Raw genomic sequence first — 10,402 nt, 5'->3', positions numbered from 1 at the left:
CTTATTTCCTCTTTTATGTTGCAAGATATGCTCCAGTAATTTCCCAAGAAAGGGTCCTCGGAGGTAAATCTTTTGAGACCTTGCACATCTACAAATGTCTTTATTTTACCCTCATACTTGGTTTCCAGTTTGGCTGGATCAAGAATTCTGAAGCAGAAATTATTTTCCCTCAGAATTTTCTTCATCCTAGTGTTATTGAGAAAATGAAAGCCACTTCCATTCCCAATTCTTTGTATATGATCTGTTGCTTTCCCCTGGGGGCTTGTAGGATCTTCTCTTCGTGCCTACTATTCTGTAATTTCACAAGACCTGGTGGTGTCCCTATTCATCTGTAGTCCATTCAATTTGTCATTCAGAAAGTCCTTTCACCCTGGAAAGGCATGTCCTCTGGTTCTAAGAAATTTTCTTGAAATATTTCATTGAGGGGCGCCTGGGTGGCTCAGTCATTAAGCGTCTGCCTTCAGCTCGGGTCATGATCCCAGGGTCCTGGGATCGAGCCCAGCATCGGGCTCCCTGCTCTGTGGGGAGCCTGCTTCTCCTTCTCCCACTCCCCCTGCTTGTGTTCCCTCTCTCACTGTGTTTTTCTGTGTCAAATAAATAAACAAAATCTTTAAAATAAATAAATAAATAAATAAATAAATAAATAAATAAATAAATATTTCATTGATAATTCATGTCTGTCTCCATCTATATCTTTATGAAATTCCCATGGCTGCGATATTGGACCTTATGGACTGGCCTAGAAATTTTCTTATCTTTTCTTTATCATGCATATTTCCTTGTTTTTCTTTTTACACTACTCACTGAGCAATATCTTCAACTTTCTTTTCCAAGACTTATATTCTAATTTTTCATTTCTGCTATCAAATTTGTAGTTTCCTAGAGCTTTTTGTTTTGAATGTTCCTTTTTTTTTTTTTTATCATACCTTGTTTTTGTCCCATGGCTACAATATCTTCACATGGTTCTGAGGATACCAGACGTGGTTTACTTTCCTGAAATGTTTCTCCTCAAGTAGGCATTTTGGTCCAAGGTTCTTGTTTTAGTATGTTTATTTCTTTTCCCTCTCTCATGATTAGAAGTTTTCTACAGATGTCTGGTGATTCTTGTCTGCTCAGGGTTAAGGATGGGGCCCCAAAGGGTTGGTAGGAGGCCTGGGGATGCCTGGGGACAGGAGCGTCATGGTGCGGTGACAGCTTGGGGTTGTTTAGCTGAGAAACTCCAACTCTGCATCTTAAAGTCTTTCTTTCAGAGCTGGTCAGCCTCCTGACAGGTGTATCCCGCCGGCTGCCAGCATCATGGGTGGGAAGTCAAGAGGGAGGTGGAGACGGGGTGGGTCGGTGCCTTGGCATATGATATTCAAATGCGTCCTTGATGCACCTGTTTTCAGTGCGGTACCCCAGCCCTCAACTGTGCGTGCTGTGCGTCCACCTCAGTTGTGTTCTCCCCAAAGAATGGAAGTCCAGGCTTTATTGGGCCGGGGAAGGGGAAGTCATTCAGCTCTCATGGGTGGGGGGAGGTGTACTGCTTCATAAACAGACTTCCAACCAATTCCTATTTTATTACCGTTAGCCCCTCCACCCCGCCCTCCAGTTATGGAGGGGCCTGCTGCTGTCAGTTCCAGAGCCTTTGGGGGGACTCTGCAGTATGACAAGTTGGTTTTCACCACTGCCTGGCTCTCCCCATTGGTGATTCCAGGTTGGGAAGAGTTTTTCAGATCTGCTAGTGATTTGGCACTCTTGCCCCTGCTCTCCGTATTTCCAAGTTTTGCAGCTGTTACCTTCTCCCTGGCTCTGCCATCCTTGTGCACGTATGCATTTTGCATAGAAATTCCTTCCTGCCATTTTGGTGAGGTCTCAGGAAATGCCTGCACGTGTTTACCCCGGCGCCATTCCTGGAAGCCCTCTCCCACCCCTCCTTGTTCTGCGAAGCTCTCAGTAAAGTTGTGGGGGAACATTCCCTGCTGGCTTTGTGGGGTGACTGGCCTGAGAACCATCTTAGGTGGTGCTGGCCTGGACACAGCCAGAACCTGACATTGTTCATCTTTTTCTTTGTTTCATCTCCCTTTAGAGTTTGAAGAATGTTTTGGGGCGGCGGGGATTGGGAATTCGGTTGTGAGAGTATTTTTCCCAACTGGTTCCATTTGAGATTTAATTAAAAAAAAAAAAAAAGCACTCAGAATACACAGGAAGAACATCCTTCTCCCAACAGAATGAAATCACTTTTAATTCGTTTCCTGGGAAACTTACTGGAATGGTCTCTCCCAGCTCTGAGCAAACCCATTCTCTATTTATGCATTTCTTGGGAATCATCCATTTCTACCACGTATTGTGATTATTTGGGGTATGGGTTTTATCTCTCTTATAAACATTGAGTTTCTTTAAGGCTAGAGACTCTGTCTTATTCATTTTATTCTCTCTCCCCACCCTCTATTGTCGCTTTGCCAGGAGCAGGTGTTAATAAACATTTTATAAATGATGGAGCGGATGAATGAATCGAGGGATTCTGAACAAAATAACACCTGGTAGCCGGAGTCTGTCTGACTCCTTAATCTTCCACAGTGCCTTGCCCAGATGCCCCATATAGGTGCTAATATGCGCCCGGTGGCTGGCAAGAGGATATGCGAAGACTTCAACAGCGATAACTGGACCAGAGAAGCGGGAGCGCGGCAATCTCCTTGTGTCCCTGCTGTATTCCTGCCGTGTATAACCTAGCCCAATAAATGGCACCAGCTATCTACTGAAGAAATGAAGAAGCAAAAAATTGCCATGGGGCTGAACATCAATTCACTGCATAACCCTGTGGTTGAGAATATGGGCTCCAAATTCAGGCTGCACGGGTTCAAGTTTGTTTCTATCAGTATTCAAATGTGTGACCTTGAGACATAGCTGGATCCTTGCTGAGCCTCAGTTTTCTCCGCTGAGAAGTGGGGACAACACTGGTGACTAATCACACACGAGAAGCAGGTTAGAGCAGAGGCACCTAGAAAGCACCGTAGTAAATGGTAACCTTTACAATTTCTCAAAAAGGTGAAGAAAATATGGCTTGTCCATGTTCCATCATGATCTCGTCTTCGTGAGCCCTGGTCCTGCCCAGAAACAACAGATTTTAAACATGGGTCAGTCATTCCTTATTCTTTTAGTCCAAGTGGTCCGTAGTGATGAACCAGCCCCTATTGGATGAATGCCCAGCCTCTCAAATCTCCTTCTCTCCTTGTTTCTCTCCAGGACCGCATCTGGGGCTTTTATGATGGAGTCCTCTGATCACAGAGAGGCTCCCCGTCTGCTCCTTGACTGGTGACAGGTGATGCATGCCCGATCCCGTGTAGCCCTCTGGGAATGGGGCTGGCTCCAAGGGCGGCAAGCTTTCACTTTTTACTTCGTGCTCTCTGACCTACTAGATCTGTGATTCAGTGTCTGACATCAACTTGGGGAAATTCTCACTCATGATTGCTTTGAATATTTCTTTTTTTTTAATTTTTTATTGTTATGTTAATCACCATACATTACATCATTAGTTTTTGATGTAGTGTTCCATGATTCATTGTTTGTGCATAACACCCAGTGCTCCATGCAGAACGTGCCCTCTTTAATACCCATCACCAGCCTCACCCATCTCCCCCCCCCAGAACCCTCAGTTTGTTTTTCAGAGTCCATCGTCTCTCATGGTTCGTCTCCCCCTCCAATTTCCCCCCCTTCATTCTTCCCCTCCTGCTATCTTCTTCTTCTTTTTTTTTTTCTTAACATATATTGCATTATTTGTTTCAGAGGTACAGATCTGTGATTCAACAGTCTTGCACAATTCACAGCGCAGGGTATGTGCTCTGGTGAGCGCTTTGAATATTTCTGTTTCTTTCTCTCTTTCTTGTACTCTGGTATTCCCACGATGCAGACATTACACTGTTTGTAGCTGTCCCACAGTTCCGGATATCCTGTTCTGGTTTGGGGGGTTGTGTGGTTTTGTCTTGGCTTGTTTTTGTTTTCATTCTTTTTTTCTCTTTGCTTTTCTTTTTTGAAAGTATCTATGGACATATCCTCAAGGCCACTGATTCTTTCATTAGCCATTTCCAGTCTATTAATGAACCCATCAGAAGCATTCTTCATTTCTGTTACAGTGTTTCTAGCATTTCTTTCGATTCTTTCTTAGAATTTTCTTCTTCCTGCTTACATTGCCCATCCCAAGCATATTGTCCGGTTTTTTCCATTAGAGCTCTTAGCATATTAGTCATAGTTATTTTAAATTCCCAGTCTGGTAATTCCAACATCCCTGCTGTCTCTGAGCCCAGTTGTGATGTTTTCTCTATCTCTTTAAACTGTGTTTTTGCCTGCTAGTAGGCCTTGTGATTTTTTTGTTGAAAGCAGGACATGATGTACTGGGTAAAATAACTCCAGTAAATAGACCTTTAGTGATGTGGTGGTGAGATGGGGGGTGGACGCGGGGAGCATTCTGTGACTCTATGATTAGGTCGCAGTTTTTTAGTAAGCCTGAGCCTCTGGTCTGTGACCTTCACAAGTGTTTATCAGCCCCGCAGCCCCCTTCAGTGGGACAGGATGGCTAGAGGGGCATGGAGTTGGGTATTTTCCTTGCCCCAAGTCAGCTAGGCTTCTACAAAACCCCAGCAGTTTAGGCTGAGGTTAGTCTCACTTAAGGGCAGGCCATGTTAAGAACAGAATGCTCTGGCTTATTTCTAAATGGTTCCTTTTCCCCTGCTCCTGACTGAAGCATGGGAGGCATTTTCCCTGATCTTCACCATGAGAATCTGGTAGGGCTCCTGGAGACAAAACTCACAAAGGTGTGGGGTCCCCTCTAGGATGGGGACCCCCTGGAGTTTTTCTCTCTCAGACTTGTCCAGCAATTTGTCAATAACACACTAGGTTTTCCAATCCCAGGACTGGTTCCCATGGAGGTTTCTGCCCCCAGTCAATTGCCAATCTCTCTGTCTGTTTATCTCTCCAATTTGGGAGTCAGTAGCTTGCCCTGTGACCTCACTTCTTAGACAGATCTAAGAAGAGTTGTTGATTTCCCATTGCTTACTTGTTGTTGGAACAGCATGAGGACATCCAAGCTCCTCACATGCAGGACTGGGAACTGGAAAGCCTCCTCCACCAGCCCTTTCAGCATCTGTTCCCCAGGGGCACGTGAGAACATCTGGATCTCCACCTGTTACATACAAGAGGCTTGTTTCAGGCCCGCCTCTCAGGCCTTCTCCTTGGCAAATGCTGTTTCCAGAAAGAAAAAAAAAGAGCTTATGATAAGGATGAGGAGGGCCCCCAGAATCATCAGGAGCACTCAGCTTCTAGGAATGATATCTGGAACCTCACAACTAGCCTGCAGAGGAAACAGCAGGTCCTGCTGATGCTCCTGCCCCTGCCTTGCCAATACCACCTGTGGGGTAGGAGCTCATTCTTGCGATGCCTGGGAAAACATAACTGCCACAGCAGCTGCTCTCGGCCCCCGCTCACGCCAGCAAACGCCGGATGTGCAAGGACTGCGCACTCTGAGCTGGCGTCTGGGTGTGATCTGATGAGTGTACGTCACAGGCCTGCATCCTAGCTACAAGGGAGGCCGGGTATCGGGACTCCCGAGGCTGGAAATTCATCAAACACAGCAAGGGCATTCAAAGGGGGTTGGGCAGCTGGACAAGATGATGCAACATGGAAAGAAAACCCTTTTTCATTTTATTATGAAAATGGTCAAACATACCTTTTATAAAATTTTGTCGGGGCGCCTGGGTGGCTCAGATGGTTAAGCATCTGCCTTTGGCTCAGGTCGTGATCCCAGGGTCTTGGGATCGAGCCCCACATCCGGCTCCTGGCTCAGCGGGGAGCCTGCTTCTCCCTCTGCTTCTCCCCCTGCTCATGCTCTCTCTCTCTCTATCTCTGTGTCTCGAATTGAATAAATAAAATCTTTAAAAAAAAAAATTTTGTCAAAGAATTTTATAGTGAACACCATAGAGATTTCGCCATTAACACATGACTCTAGTTGGTTTGTCACACATCTCTCCATCCATCCATCCATCTCATTTTTGTTGCATTTCAACTGCACCATCATTAAATTGCAGACATCAGTACACCTCCCTCTGAATAATTCAGCACGACTATCATTGACTAGAGTTTGAAATTTGCTTTCAGCTTACCTTTTCTTAACTGTTAAACTATCACCCCAGAAAGTTCCTTCATGTCCCTTCCCAGTCAATCCCTGTCCCCAACTCATCCCCAAAGGCAACCACAGTTCTGATCTCCCAGCACAGGTTAGTTGGCAATAATCCTTTTAATTTCGGCTTTTCCCGCAAACTATGTAGCTACCAATACCTCCCTGCCGGTCCTCCTGCCTCTCTGGAAATTTGGTCGGGAGAGGTGAAATCGGGTCAAGAAATCTTCCTACTTCCCCTCCCTTGGTCTCCCTTCTCTTTCCTGCAATCAGCAGAGGGGGGCTTCCTTCACTTCCCGGATGGAAAGGATTTAAATGGGATATCCAGAGATCTCTGGCCCTGGCTTACAATAACCTTGAGGGTCTCATCCATTAGGCCTGGCTCCTGATTGTTAGTGGAGGTTTAGCCTTTACTAAGCCTTTTCTCGGCAAGGCCTAGCTTTAAAGATCATTGTCTTGTTAGACACCAACCGAAGCAAACAGAAACCAGAACACTGAATCAGGCAGCCAATGCCTGATATCCACTCTCCACTTCAGTGGGTGGGGACATAATTATAAACATAATTTATAAGACATACAGCTGAAAATATTTCAAACACATTCTCCTCCATGAAGAATGAGGGAACCACATATGAACCAAGGGGAGGATCTAAAATAGGTTGATATATAAACACTGATAATAAAAAAAAAAGTGTCCGAAGTCTATGTAGGAATGAATTTCAGAAGGAGTGATGAATGAGGAAGAATGTCTAAGTATATGAAGGGATCATGAGCGCCCATCGATAAAACACAGTAAGCTGTGAATGCTCCGTAACTTAGTAGCAGCTTCTAGGTCCTGATGATGTCTGACAGACGGGCAGGTGGATGAACAGGGCAACACTTGGATACCGGGGGCAGGCTGCCTGTCATCTCCTGGCTCATCCACAGCTTCTGGCCCTCACGCAGGGGGCAGTAACTGAAGATGGTAGCATGGAGCCTAGACGCTGGCTAGCCATGTCACCATGGTTATTACTCTCAGGACGAAGTGATGTAGAGATGAGTTAGAGATTCCTGGTCTTTTATTAGTTACCCAATGACTTCACCCAGGGATGGAAGGGAATAGAATCATCTCCCATGTCACAGCTCAGATTGACGGAGGCCCAGAGAGGGGAGAGGAGAGCCTGCTACCAGACCAGTCCAGGTCTACCTGAGCTGGGTCCTTCTGACTCATTGTCCTGTGAAGATGAATTCCCAAGACAAATGTAGATGACTCCCAGCCTGGGCGCACGGAGGATCATGTGTCCAGCTGGCTGCTCAGACCTTGGGATTCGCCCACAGACAGCACCAGGCTTGCAGTTGCTAGAAAGGAGGGTACCCAGCACCAGAGGGCTCAGTGGGAGGCCCCTGCAGAGCACAGCTGCCCTGGGATTTTTCGGGCCCATGGCCTCGTCTTCACCTGAGGCCACAGCCTCATGCCCACTCCCCACTCCCACCTCCTAGAGGGAAAGTACACCCTAGACCAGCACTTCTCAAACATATCAGTTTTAGGACCTCTTTACTTTGAAAAAACTCCCAAGAACCCCAAAGAACATTTTTGCTTATGTGGGTTATAGCTCTGGATATTTGCCGACTTAGAAATTAACACTGAGAAACTGACAAAATGTTTATTCATTAACTCATTTAAATACTAACAAGCCCACTGCATCTTAACACAAATAGCATGTACTTATGACATATAACTGTATTTTCCAAACCCAAAAAATAATATTAGTAAGAGTGGCATTGTTTTACTTTCTTTTTTTTTTTTTTTTGGAAAAATCTCTCTAAATAGAAGACTTCACAGGAAAACAGCTATAGTCTCATATCTGCTTTCCCATTCAATTTTTTTGCAATATCATGTATCACATGCTTCACTGTACACTCATGAGAGAATAAAAATGAAATTAAAAAAAAACCCTTCATAGTGCTATGCAAATAGGATTGACTTCACAGATTGCCTAAAAGAACCTTGGTGGCCCTGGGCCTCCCTTTGAGAATGGCGGCTCTCAATAGAGTTTCTCAAATTGTATTATGCATATGAATCGTGGGAGGAACTGTTAAAATGCAGATTCTGCTTCAGAGGGTGTGGGGAAGGGCCCAGGAGTCTACATTTCTAACCAGCTCCCAGCTCCCTGGTGGGGGAGGGGGGATGCTGATGCTGCTGGTCCGAGGACCACACACTCACAGATTCACTACCCTGCCGCTGCCACTCTCCAAGGCAGGGCCAGACAGATGCCCTGCGTCTTGGAAAAGTCATGGTGCCCTCCAATCCATATAATTAAAAAAAATTTTTTTAATTAAAAATTAAAAGAGTAAATTTGAAATTAAATAAAGCCCCCAAATCCTTCTTTTTCCCAAAGTGATCACTTCAAATTTCTTTTTTTAATGATTTTTAAAACTTGTTTTTGGTGCGCACACTTTGCTGGTGTGAAGCCTATGAGTAATCCATCACTGTTCAAAGGGCGGAGGTCCCACCTAGGTCTCTGCTGCTCTGAGAAAGCCTCTCCCCTATCCTCCGCTGCCCACGAGGAGGCCCCTGTTTTTCTGTATTCCCCCCACCAAAAGGACAGAGGACGTTAGCGTGACCTCCCTCTCCACCAGATAGAGGGCTCGGTGCTGGGAGCAGGTGAGAGGACAGAGAAGCTCTCCAGATGTCTGTCGTCAAGGAAACGGAAATGCAAGGATGCCAAAACAGCTCTGCAAAGAGCATGACATTTCTTGCTAAGGGCAAAAACCTGGGAAAAAATGACATTCCCATCAATTCAGGGAAAGTAAGCAAAATTATATAAATTGGCACTAGAAATCCACTAGTGATGAGTGTGCAGGCGTGTATTCGTGATCTGGAAAGGGAGCATGACATGAGCGGGTCATACAGTTAAGTGAAAAGGTTAGGCTATAAATCCACGTCTCCGTACAGTGGGACGTGTGTGAATTTATTTACATATGTTTGCAGTGACATGCATGTATACCTTCTTCTTTCTCTGCGTTGCTTGGACTTCCCACATGAGTATATATTATTTTTACAATCAGAAAAGCAAACTATTTTTAAAGATTTTTATTTATTCAGGCCACCTGGGTGGCTCAGTCGGTTAAGTGTCTGCCTTTGGCTCAGGTCATGATCCCAGGGTCCTGGGTTCGAGCCCCGCATTGGGCTCCCTGCTCTGCAGAGAGCCTGCTTCTCCCTCTCCCTCTGCCCTGCCGTTCCCCCTGCTTGTGTGTGCTCTCTCTCTCTTGCAAATAAAAAAATAAAATCTTAAAAAAAAAATTTATTTATTTGAGAGAGAAAAAGCACAAGCGGGGGAAGGGCAGAGGGAGACGGAGAAGCAGACTCCCCACTGAGCAGGGAGCCCTATGTGGGACTCTATCCCAGAACCCTGGGATCATGACCTGAGCCGAAGGCAGACACTTAACCAACTGAGCCACCCAGGTGTCCTGGAAAAGCAACTTTTAAAAAAAGTAATTTTTAAAGCATGTGTTTATTCCACAGGCAAGGATTTAATTTGTGAAGCAACATTGGGGTATCCTGAGTTGTCCCAGTCTTTGGTTCCTGCCTGATCATGTAGAATCAGAGAAGGTCAGAACTGGTAAGACCTAGTCTGCAATCTTATTAGGCACCAAGGCCCAGAGAAGGTAAGTGACTGGCCGAGGGTCACACAGCCAGTTTGGCCCGGAGATAACAGAGCCCAGTCTCCTCTCTCTCATCCCAGAGTACATTGCTCTCCTCTAAGCTTGACTATGAATTGACGTCTGGGGTTATTTGGGGCTGGAGGCGGGGCGGGGGGGGGAGGGGGTGCTTTTTAAATGCCCCATTTTCTGGGAGCCCAAGTCCAGGCAAACCCAAGATGAAAGATAAAGGGCCCTGGATGAGACTCTGATTAGTGGGGAGGAGCCTGACCCGCACGGGCAGAAAAGCAGCTTCAGTAGGGCCTGGGTCCGCAGCTGCAGGGCAGGAGGGAAGAAAGAGCCTGGCCCGGGGCCAGGAGGCCGTAATTAAAGGCAGTGCAGGCCTGCAAACAGCCCATTAAAGATGTTTGCCCTGCATCAAACTCAACCCTTCTGCCACTTTCCACATCAAACACTTGGGGATTTTATACACTTTCCTGCATGCTCAGGTGATCACAGGGAGCCATGGTGCACAGTGCTCGCTGACCTTGCCCCTTCTTGCCCCCAACCCCGTCTTCCAGAGTACCCCCCCTCACACTCCCCCTTTCCTCCCTGACCCAGCCCCACCCAGCC

Source organism: Halichoerus grypus, chromosome 10 (genome assembly GCF_964656455.1).
Source record: "Halichoerus grypus chromosome 10, mHalGry1.hap1.1, whole genome shotgun sequence".
In the NCBI taxonomy this organism is placed as follows: domain Eukaryota; kingdom Metazoa; phylum Chordata; class Mammalia; order Carnivora; family Phocidae; genus Halichoerus; species Halichoerus grypus.
The sequence above is the reverse complement of the archived record's forward strand: the minus strand, read 5'-3'. Positions refer to the sequence as shown.